Source organism: Triticum dicoccoides, chromosome 3A, assembly GCF_002162155.2.
Source record: "Triticum dicoccoides isolate Atlit2015 ecotype Zavitan chromosome 3A, WEW_v2.0, whole genome shotgun sequence".
NCBI lineage: Eukaryota > Viridiplantae > Streptophyta > Magnoliopsida > Poales > Poaceae > Triticum > Triticum dicoccoides.
Window position 1 is genome coordinate 724,626,292 of NC_041384.1, and position 8,298 is coordinate 724,634,589.

At 43.8% G+C, this 8,298-nt stretch overlaps 1 long non-coding RNA gene across 2 annotated transcripts; it reads left to right on the plus strand.

Moving 5' to 3' along the window:
• The first annotated feature begins 6,014 nt into the window (after nt 1-6,014).
• Nucleotides 6,015-7,997, plus strand: LOC119270506. 2 transcript variants are annotated; one of them, XR_005134155.1, is made up of 2 exons: nt 6,015-6,279; nt 7,034-7,997. It is a non-coding gene; the product is annotated as an uncharacterized LOC119270506 (long non-coding RNA). The 2 variants fall into 2 exon arrangements; XR_005134156.1 differs by having other exon boundaries at nt 7,037-7,997.
• Nucleotides 7,998-8,298: the final 301 nt, after the last annotated feature.

The window sequence follows — 8,298 nt, forward strand, 5'->3', positions numbered from 1 at the left end:
GGGCCTAATCTCACACCGCTATGCCTGTGGGCCTGCTGGGCCTTCTGCAGGCCTAAATCCTGACCCATGAATGGGCTTCTAGTCGTATTCAGGCCGTGGTGGCCCAGTAGGTGGCATTTTTTTACTATTTGTTTTTTCATTTCTACTTAGAACTAAATACTTATAGTTTTTTAGTGATTTTTTTCTTTTAGGTCACAAATATTATAAACTTTCTGCATTATTTATTTTCTTTTGTTTTTTGCTTTATTTTTTAATTCTTTTTGCTTTTAGTTTTAGAAAAATTATGAACTTTCTGTTAGTGCCATTAGTTTTCAAATTTGAAAACACTTTTTTTGTTTTTTTTGTTTTTTTGTTGCTTTATTTATTTTATTTTGTTTCTACTTACAACAAAATACTTATTGTTGCTATTTTTATTTTTTTCAGTTTTTTATTTTTTTCTACATTATTTATTTTCTTTTGTTTTTTGCTTTATTTTTTAATTCTTTTTGCTTTTAGGTCAGTAAAATTATAAACTTTCTATTAGTGCCATTAGTTTAAAAAAAATTATAAACTTTCTGTTAGTGGCATTAGTTTTCAAATTTGAATAGTTAAAATTTGAATTCTTTGAAATTTGTGTGAATCACAAGTTTGTGATTAACTTTACTAAAAAAATGAACATAAATGCACCTATAGAGAAAATTCGACCTAAATTCATAGTTTTCAAATGAACTCTGAAAAAGTTGGCATAGCATACTTGTGTGTTACAAAGTTGGCATGGTATCATCATAATAGTTGCGGGAGAAAGTCTTCACTTTTTCTTCGCTTGTGTCATTTGCTTATTGTGCCGTAACCATGGATAATCTTAATCGTTTATCAGGATGCTTGGGTCAGCCTTGACATTGAAGGGAGGAATTTCATAAAACTTTTTATAATCTTCAGACATGTCTGTCTTGACCTCCACTCTCAGGATATCCCTTTTTCTTGAAAGAACTATGTGGCGCTTTGGCTCATCGTATGATGTATTCGCTTCCTTATCTTTTCTTTTTCTCGGTTTGGTAGACATGTCCTTCACATAGATAACATGTGCCACATCATTGGCTAGGACGAACGGTTCGTCAGTGTACCCAAGATTTTTCAGATCCACTGTTGTCATTCCGTACTGTGGGTCTACCTGTACCCTGCCACCTGACAGATTGACCCATTTGCACTTAAACAAAGGGACCTTAAAATTATGTCCGTAGTCAAGTTCCCATATGTCCATTATGTAACCATAATATGTGTCCTTTCCGCTCTCGGTTGCTACATCAAAGCGGACACCGCTGTTTTGGTTGGTGCTCTTTTGATCTTGGGCGATCGTGTAAAATGTATTCCCATTTATCTCGTATCCTTTGTAAGTCAATACAGTCAAAGATGGTCCCCTGGACAACAAGTACGGCTCATCACAAACAGTGTTGTCACCTCTGAGACGTGTTTCCAACCAACTGCTGAAAGTCCTGATGTGTTCACATGTAATCCAGTCGTCGCACTGCTCCGGGTGTTTGGAGCGCAGACTGTTCTTGTGTTCATCGACATACGGGGTCACCAAGGTAGAGTTCTGTAGAACTGTGTAGTGTGCTTGAGACCAAGAATATTCGTCCCTACATATTATTGAGTCACTTCCAAGAGTGCCTTTTCCAGTCAGTCTCCCCTCATACCGCGATTTAGGGAGACCTATCTTCTTAAGGCCAGGAATGAAGTCAACACAAAACCCGATAACATCCTCTGTTTGATGGCCCATGGAGATGCTTCCTTCTGGCCTAGCGCGGTTACGGACATATTTCTTTAGGACTCCCATAAACCTCTCAAAGGGGAACATATTGTGTAGAAATACGGGCCCCGGGATGACAATCTCGTCGACTAGATGAACTAGGACATGCGTCATGATATTGAAGAAGGATGGTGGGAACACCAGCTCGAAACTGACAAGACATTGCGCCACATCACTCCTTAGCTTTGCTACGATTTCTGGATCGATCACCTTCTGAGAGATTGCATTGAGGAATGCACATAGCTTCACAATGGCTAATCGGACGTTTTCCGGTAGAAGCCCCCTCAATGCAACCGGAAGCAGTTGCGCCATAATCATGTGGCAGTCATGAGACTTCAGGTTCTGAAACTTTTTCTCTGGCATATTTAGTATTCCCTTTATATTCGACGAGAAGCCAGTCGTGAACTTCATACTGAGCAGGCATTCAAAGAAGATTTCTTTCTCTTCTTTCGTAAGAGCGCAGCTGGCAGGACCTTTATACTGCTTCAGAGGCATTTTTTCGTGCAAACGTTGCAGGTCCTCCCGTGCCTCAGGTGTATCTTTTATCTTTCCATACACGACCAAGAAGCCTAGTAGGTTCACACAAAGGTTCTTCGTCACGTGCATCACATCGATTGAAGAGCGGACCTCTAGGTCTTTCCAGTAGGGTAGGTCCCAAAATATAGATTTCTTCTTCCACATGGGTGCGTGTCCCTCAGCGTCATTCAGAACAGCTAGTCCGCTGGGACCCTTTCCAAAGATTACGTGTAAATCATTGACCATAGCAAGTACATGATCACCGGTACGCATGGCGGGCTTCTTCCGGTGATCTGCCTCGCCTTTGAAATGCTTGCCTTTCTTTCGACATTGATGGTTGGTCAGAAGAAATCGACGATGGCCCAGGTACACAGTCTTCCTGCATTTGTCCAGGTATATACTTTCAGTGTCATCTAAACAGTGCGTGCATGCATGGTATCCTTTGTTTGTCTGTCCTGAAAGGTTACTGAGAGTGGGCCAATAGTTGATGGTCACGAACAACAACGTCTTTAGGTTAAATTCCTTCTGTGTGTGCTCATCCCATGTACGTACACCGTTTCCATTCCACAGCTGTAAAAGTTCTTCAACTAATGACCTTACGTACACATCAATGTCGTTGCCGGGTTGCTTAGGGCCTTGGATGAGAACTGGCATCATAATGAACTTCCGCTTCATGCACATCCAAGGAGGAAGGTTATACATACATAGAGTCACGGGCCAGGTGTTGTGATTGCTGCTCTGCTCCCCGAAAGGATTAATGCCATCCGCGCTTAAAGCAAACCATACATTCCTTGGGTCCTTTGCAAACTCATCCCAGTACTTTCTCTCGATTTTTCTCCACCACCGCGACCCATCAGCGGGTGCTCTCAACTTCCTGTCTTTCTTCCGGTCCTCACTGTGCCATCGCATCAACTTGGCATGCTCTTCGTTTCTGAACAGACGTTTCAACCGTGGTATTATAGGAGCATACCACATCACCTTCGCAGGAACCCTCTTCTTGGGGGGCTCGCCGTCAACATCACGAGGGTCATCTCGTCTGATCTTATACCGCAATGCACCGCATACCGGGCATGCGTTCAGATCCTTGTATGCACCGTGGTAGAGGATGCAGTCATTAGGGCATGCATGTATCTTCTCCACCTCCAATCCTAGAGGGCATACGACCTTCTTTGTTGTGTATGTACTGTCGGGCAATTCGTTATCCTTTGGAAGCTTCTTCTTCAATATTTTCAGTAGCTTCTCAAATCCTTTGTCAGCCACAACATTCTCTGCCTTCCACTGCAGCAATTCCAGTACGGTACCGAGCTTTGTGTTGCCATCTTCGCAATTGGGGTACAACCCTTTTTTGTGATCCTCTAACATGCGATCGAACTTCACCTTCTCCTTTTGACTTTCGCATTGCGTCCTTGCATCGACAATGACCCGGCGGAGATCATCATCATCGGGCACATCGTCTGGTTCCTCTTGATTTTCAGCAGCTTCACCCGTTGCAGCATCATTGGGCACATCCTCTGGTTCCTCTTGATCTTCACCAGCTCCCCCCGTTGCAGCATCACCGTATTCAGGGGGCACATAGTTGTCATCGCACTCTTCTTCTTCGCCGTCTTCCATCATAACCCCTATTTCTCCGTGCCTCGTCCAAACATTATAGTGTGGCATGTAACCCTTGTAAAGCAGGTGGGAGTGAAGGATTTTCCGGTTAGAGTAAGACCTCGTATTCCCACATTCAGTGCATGGACAACACATAAAATCATTCTGCTTGTTTGCCTCAGCCGCATCAAGAAACTCATGCACGCCCTTAATGTACTCGGAGGTGTGTCTGTCACCGTACATCCATTGTCGGTTCATCTGCGTGCATTATATATAATTAAGTGTTCAAATTAATAAAAGTTCATCATCACATTAAAACCAAAGTACATACATAGTTCTCATCTAACAACATATAGCTCTCCAGAGCATCTAATTAATTAAACCATACATTGAAACTATGTAAAACATTTCAATGTGAAAACAAATGCGATCATAATCGCAACCAAGGTAACAATTGATCCAACGGCATAATGATACCAAGCCTCGGTATGAATGGCATATTTTCTAATCTTTATAATCTTCAAGCGCATTGCATCCATCTTGATCTTGTGATCATCGACGACATCCGCAACATGCAACTCCAATATCATCTTCTACTCCTCAAATTTTTTTATTTTTTCCTTCAAAAAATTGTTTTCTTCTTTAACTAAATTTAACCTCTCGACAATAGGGTCGGTTGGAATTTCTGATTCACATACATTCTACATAAATAAAATCTATGTCACGTTGGTTGGCATAATTTTCATAAACAATAAATGAACCAATAATTATAAAGATAATATATATACCACATCCGAATCATAGACAGGACGAGGGTCGACGGGGGCAGATGCCAAAACCATCGCACTATATAAGATGCAATAATAAAAGTAAGAAAATAATACAAGTATCTATGTAAACATACAAGTAAGAATATTTTTCCTTTCAGAAAGAAGATAAGAACAAGAGGCTCACCACGGTGGTGCCGGCGATGAGCTCGGCGCGGGTGATCGACGGCGGTGAAGACGGAGACGGGGTGTGACAGACCGCTAAATCTAGACAAATATTGAGGAAAATGGAGCTTGGAGGTCAAGCTTGGAGAGGAGAAAGCTTAAGTAGTGTGGCTCGGGCGTTCCATCGAACACCTTGTGTGCATAGGAGGTGAGCTAGAGCACCACCAAGCCCTCTCCCCCTTGGCCAGAAAAAAATAGAGCAGTGTGCTCTGCTCTTACGCGAGGGGGTATATATAGGCACCTCATTGGTCCCGGTTGGTGGCATGAACCGGGACTAAAGGGAAGCCTTTGGTCCCGGTTCAAGTCACCAACCGGGACCAATGGTGGTGGGCCAGGCGCGAGGTCCACTGATCCCGGTTCGTCCCACCAACCGGGACCAAAAGGTCCAGATGAACCGGGACCAATGGCCAACGTGGCTTGGCCGGCCCCTGGGCTCACGAACCGGGTCCAATGCCCCCATTGGTCCCAGTTCTGGACTGAACCGGGACTAATGGGCTGACCCGGCCTGAACCATTGCCCCCTTTTCTACTAGTATATACCGAACCGGTCACCATTGCGCAAGATCTTACACTTCGAGTCCCGTCCATTGAAGATTCTTGACGAGTCTGAGCGTGCCTTGAGGCACCGAAAGCTCAAGTATGTGAAGATTCTTTGGACAAACCAAACAGAACGAGAAGCGACCTGGGAACTAGAGTCCCAAATGCGTGAAAAGTACCCAGAATTGTTCTATGATGGTATGTTCTAACCATTAAAATTCTTTCCCGTTATGTCCTATGCCATGTATAAAGCTTTTCCGGTAGTTTAAGGAGAGAAGAACTCGTGGGCAAGTTCTAGTTAAGGTGGCGAGACTGTAACACCTCCGGTTTCCAACAATCGATTTTTCCATAAATCGTGCTTTCAGACTCTCTTTATCCATGTTTACCTGGACCATCAATTCATAAATCCGACTCTTTACTTGCGTCGGGCTCGCCGAGATAGTCGAAATGCACTACCTATTTCCTCGAGTCGGACTCCGGGTTCATCTCCTATGATTTATTTCAATCCCATGGCTTATATTATTACGGAATTTCAAAATATTCTCTAATTCAAGAAATACAAAAAAAAAACTGAACCTTATCTCTTATCTCTCCCTCACAATGTGAGCTCTCCTTGTCCATAGGAGGCGTGTTCCACATCTTTCTTCTCTTCCCCAAGCCGAAGGGAAGAATCCCTTTCTCCTCTCTTCTCCAGCCAGCCTACTCCATCCTCCCTTCCTTCCCCACTCCTCCCCAGGTGCCTCCTTGCTGCCCTTTGATTTAGGGCTTTGAGGAAGAAGGAAAGGAGACAAGAAGAGGGAGAACAAGAAAGCTTCCCCAACTTTTCCCTTCACCAAATCTTTGTGATTTGACCATAGAGGTGAGGTTCCCCATCATTTATGATCTCTCACCCTCTATTAGTGATGATTCTTAGAGTATAGGGTTAGGACTAGAAACCTATGTGAAGGAATTGGGGGGAAAAGTTGTTCTTGCTGCTGTTTCTGGGCATTCAGATCTGGAAACCAGCAATTTCGAGTTCCTATATGGCACAATTAGGTGGGGGTCATCTGGAATGTTTTGTAGGTATTGTTCCCACGATCGTTTTGAGTGGTCATTCACTCAATTTGGTTCAGCCGTTTAGCCGGGGCGATAAAAACAAGTTGCTGCTCTGTTTCTGCAAAACAGCATTTCTATGGTTTTTGCCCATAGCTTTTCAGGATCTTCGAGGGCTGATAAATTGATGCTATACAATTGTATAGCTACCTGATACCTTTTAGTTCATATATCAATTTCATTTACTTACTCCCCATGAGTATTGGTCTTGCTATGGATTTTCAAAGGCGGCTACTCATTATTCCTGAATCTGAAAACAGCAGAGATGTTTTTGCTGGTTTTGACCCCCATAACCTCATAATCTGAGGTTGAATAGTTCGAGTTATTTGTAGATGAGTTCCCCCCGAATCCATAGCCACCTCGTTTGCATGTTTTAGAGCTTCCTAGCTTGAGCTATGATTTTTTTCGTGAAGGGACAGCAAAGGGTTGCTTCCCAGGAATGCGATTAGGCGCGTTTTTGTGTGTGCTTTACATAGCTTGCTTTGATGCAATCTTTAAAACTTGTATGTATGTCTCTACAGCAGGTTACAGCACCAATCCACCGGATATAGCCTCGCACCACCTCCCTCGCAACGGTTGAGGCGAGTACACCGGGCAACAAGACCTAGATTGCTCCCTTAATATTATGTCCATGTTCACGTTATTCCTTTACATTCATGCAATGGTGAACATACAACTCCCTAGTGTACATTTCAATACGCCATACAACTGGTATGTGATAGGGATTGTTTTTTCTTGGTTCTTGATAACAAATCCATCATGAGTGAATCTTCCAAGTTCAAGGAGTGATCCTCGCTTCGCGAGTGTATGGTCCTTCGGGTCCGTCCTCATGTTATGGTCCTCTCACTTGGTGAGGGTTGAAAAGGAGTGAGGTGAGACGTCGCCCCTCCTCAGCTTGCCGGCAAAAGCTCAGAGCCTAGTCCTCGGTCTTATTTGGCTGCATCATTTCTTCATGTTTTCTCATGCCATTCCAAGCATGGAAGATTCGAGTATAGTATTTACTTGATCAAGCATGGTTCATATTCAGGGTATTACTTGCCATTTTATTACATGCTTTGTTGTCTACTCGCCGAGTCTTTGGACTCACCCCTCGTGGACTTTGTTTCAGGTACATCACCGTGAGGCTTTGCAAGTATTAGGAAGGGCGTAGCTCCCATGGGTGTTCACTCACACATTTCACCCCCCTTCCATCCACCTAGCTGGTCATGATAACTCTCATACTTAGTTCATGATTCTTGGTAGCTAGGATCTACTTGTGGTGTATAAACTTTGCCTTGGTTTGTTTCCTTGATCACTATGTTTACCTGTCAAGGTGGGTTGGAGTTGACTAGTCCCCACCTTGCACCATGGTGTGTTGGAACGTATGTTTTCTTTGCTATGTGTAGCGTAACGGTTGGTGGCTTCACCACTTTGCTCTACATGGGTTGTAGGAGCTTGTTGGATGCTTCTGCTTGTGATATTATGAATATATGCTCTGTTTATTCATTTGCCTGTCGTGGATGTCCGACCGTACAAAGGAGGTGCTGCTGAATTTTCTCACGAGCATGTTTGGTTTGTTTACGTTCTTGGTGGTAACATTCCTTCCTACAAATTACGTGTTTGGTGGATATCAATAATTGGACACACCTGACTGGTACTTGCAGAGAAGGGCCGAGGGCGTGCGGCCGTCGACCCGCAGTACACCGATGGCAGCCGGAGAGCAGCAGCGGCTGGGCTCCGCATCCTTGTGACCAAGTAGCGCAGCCCCATGAGACGAGCAGGCCAAGATCGATCGATCGATTTAATT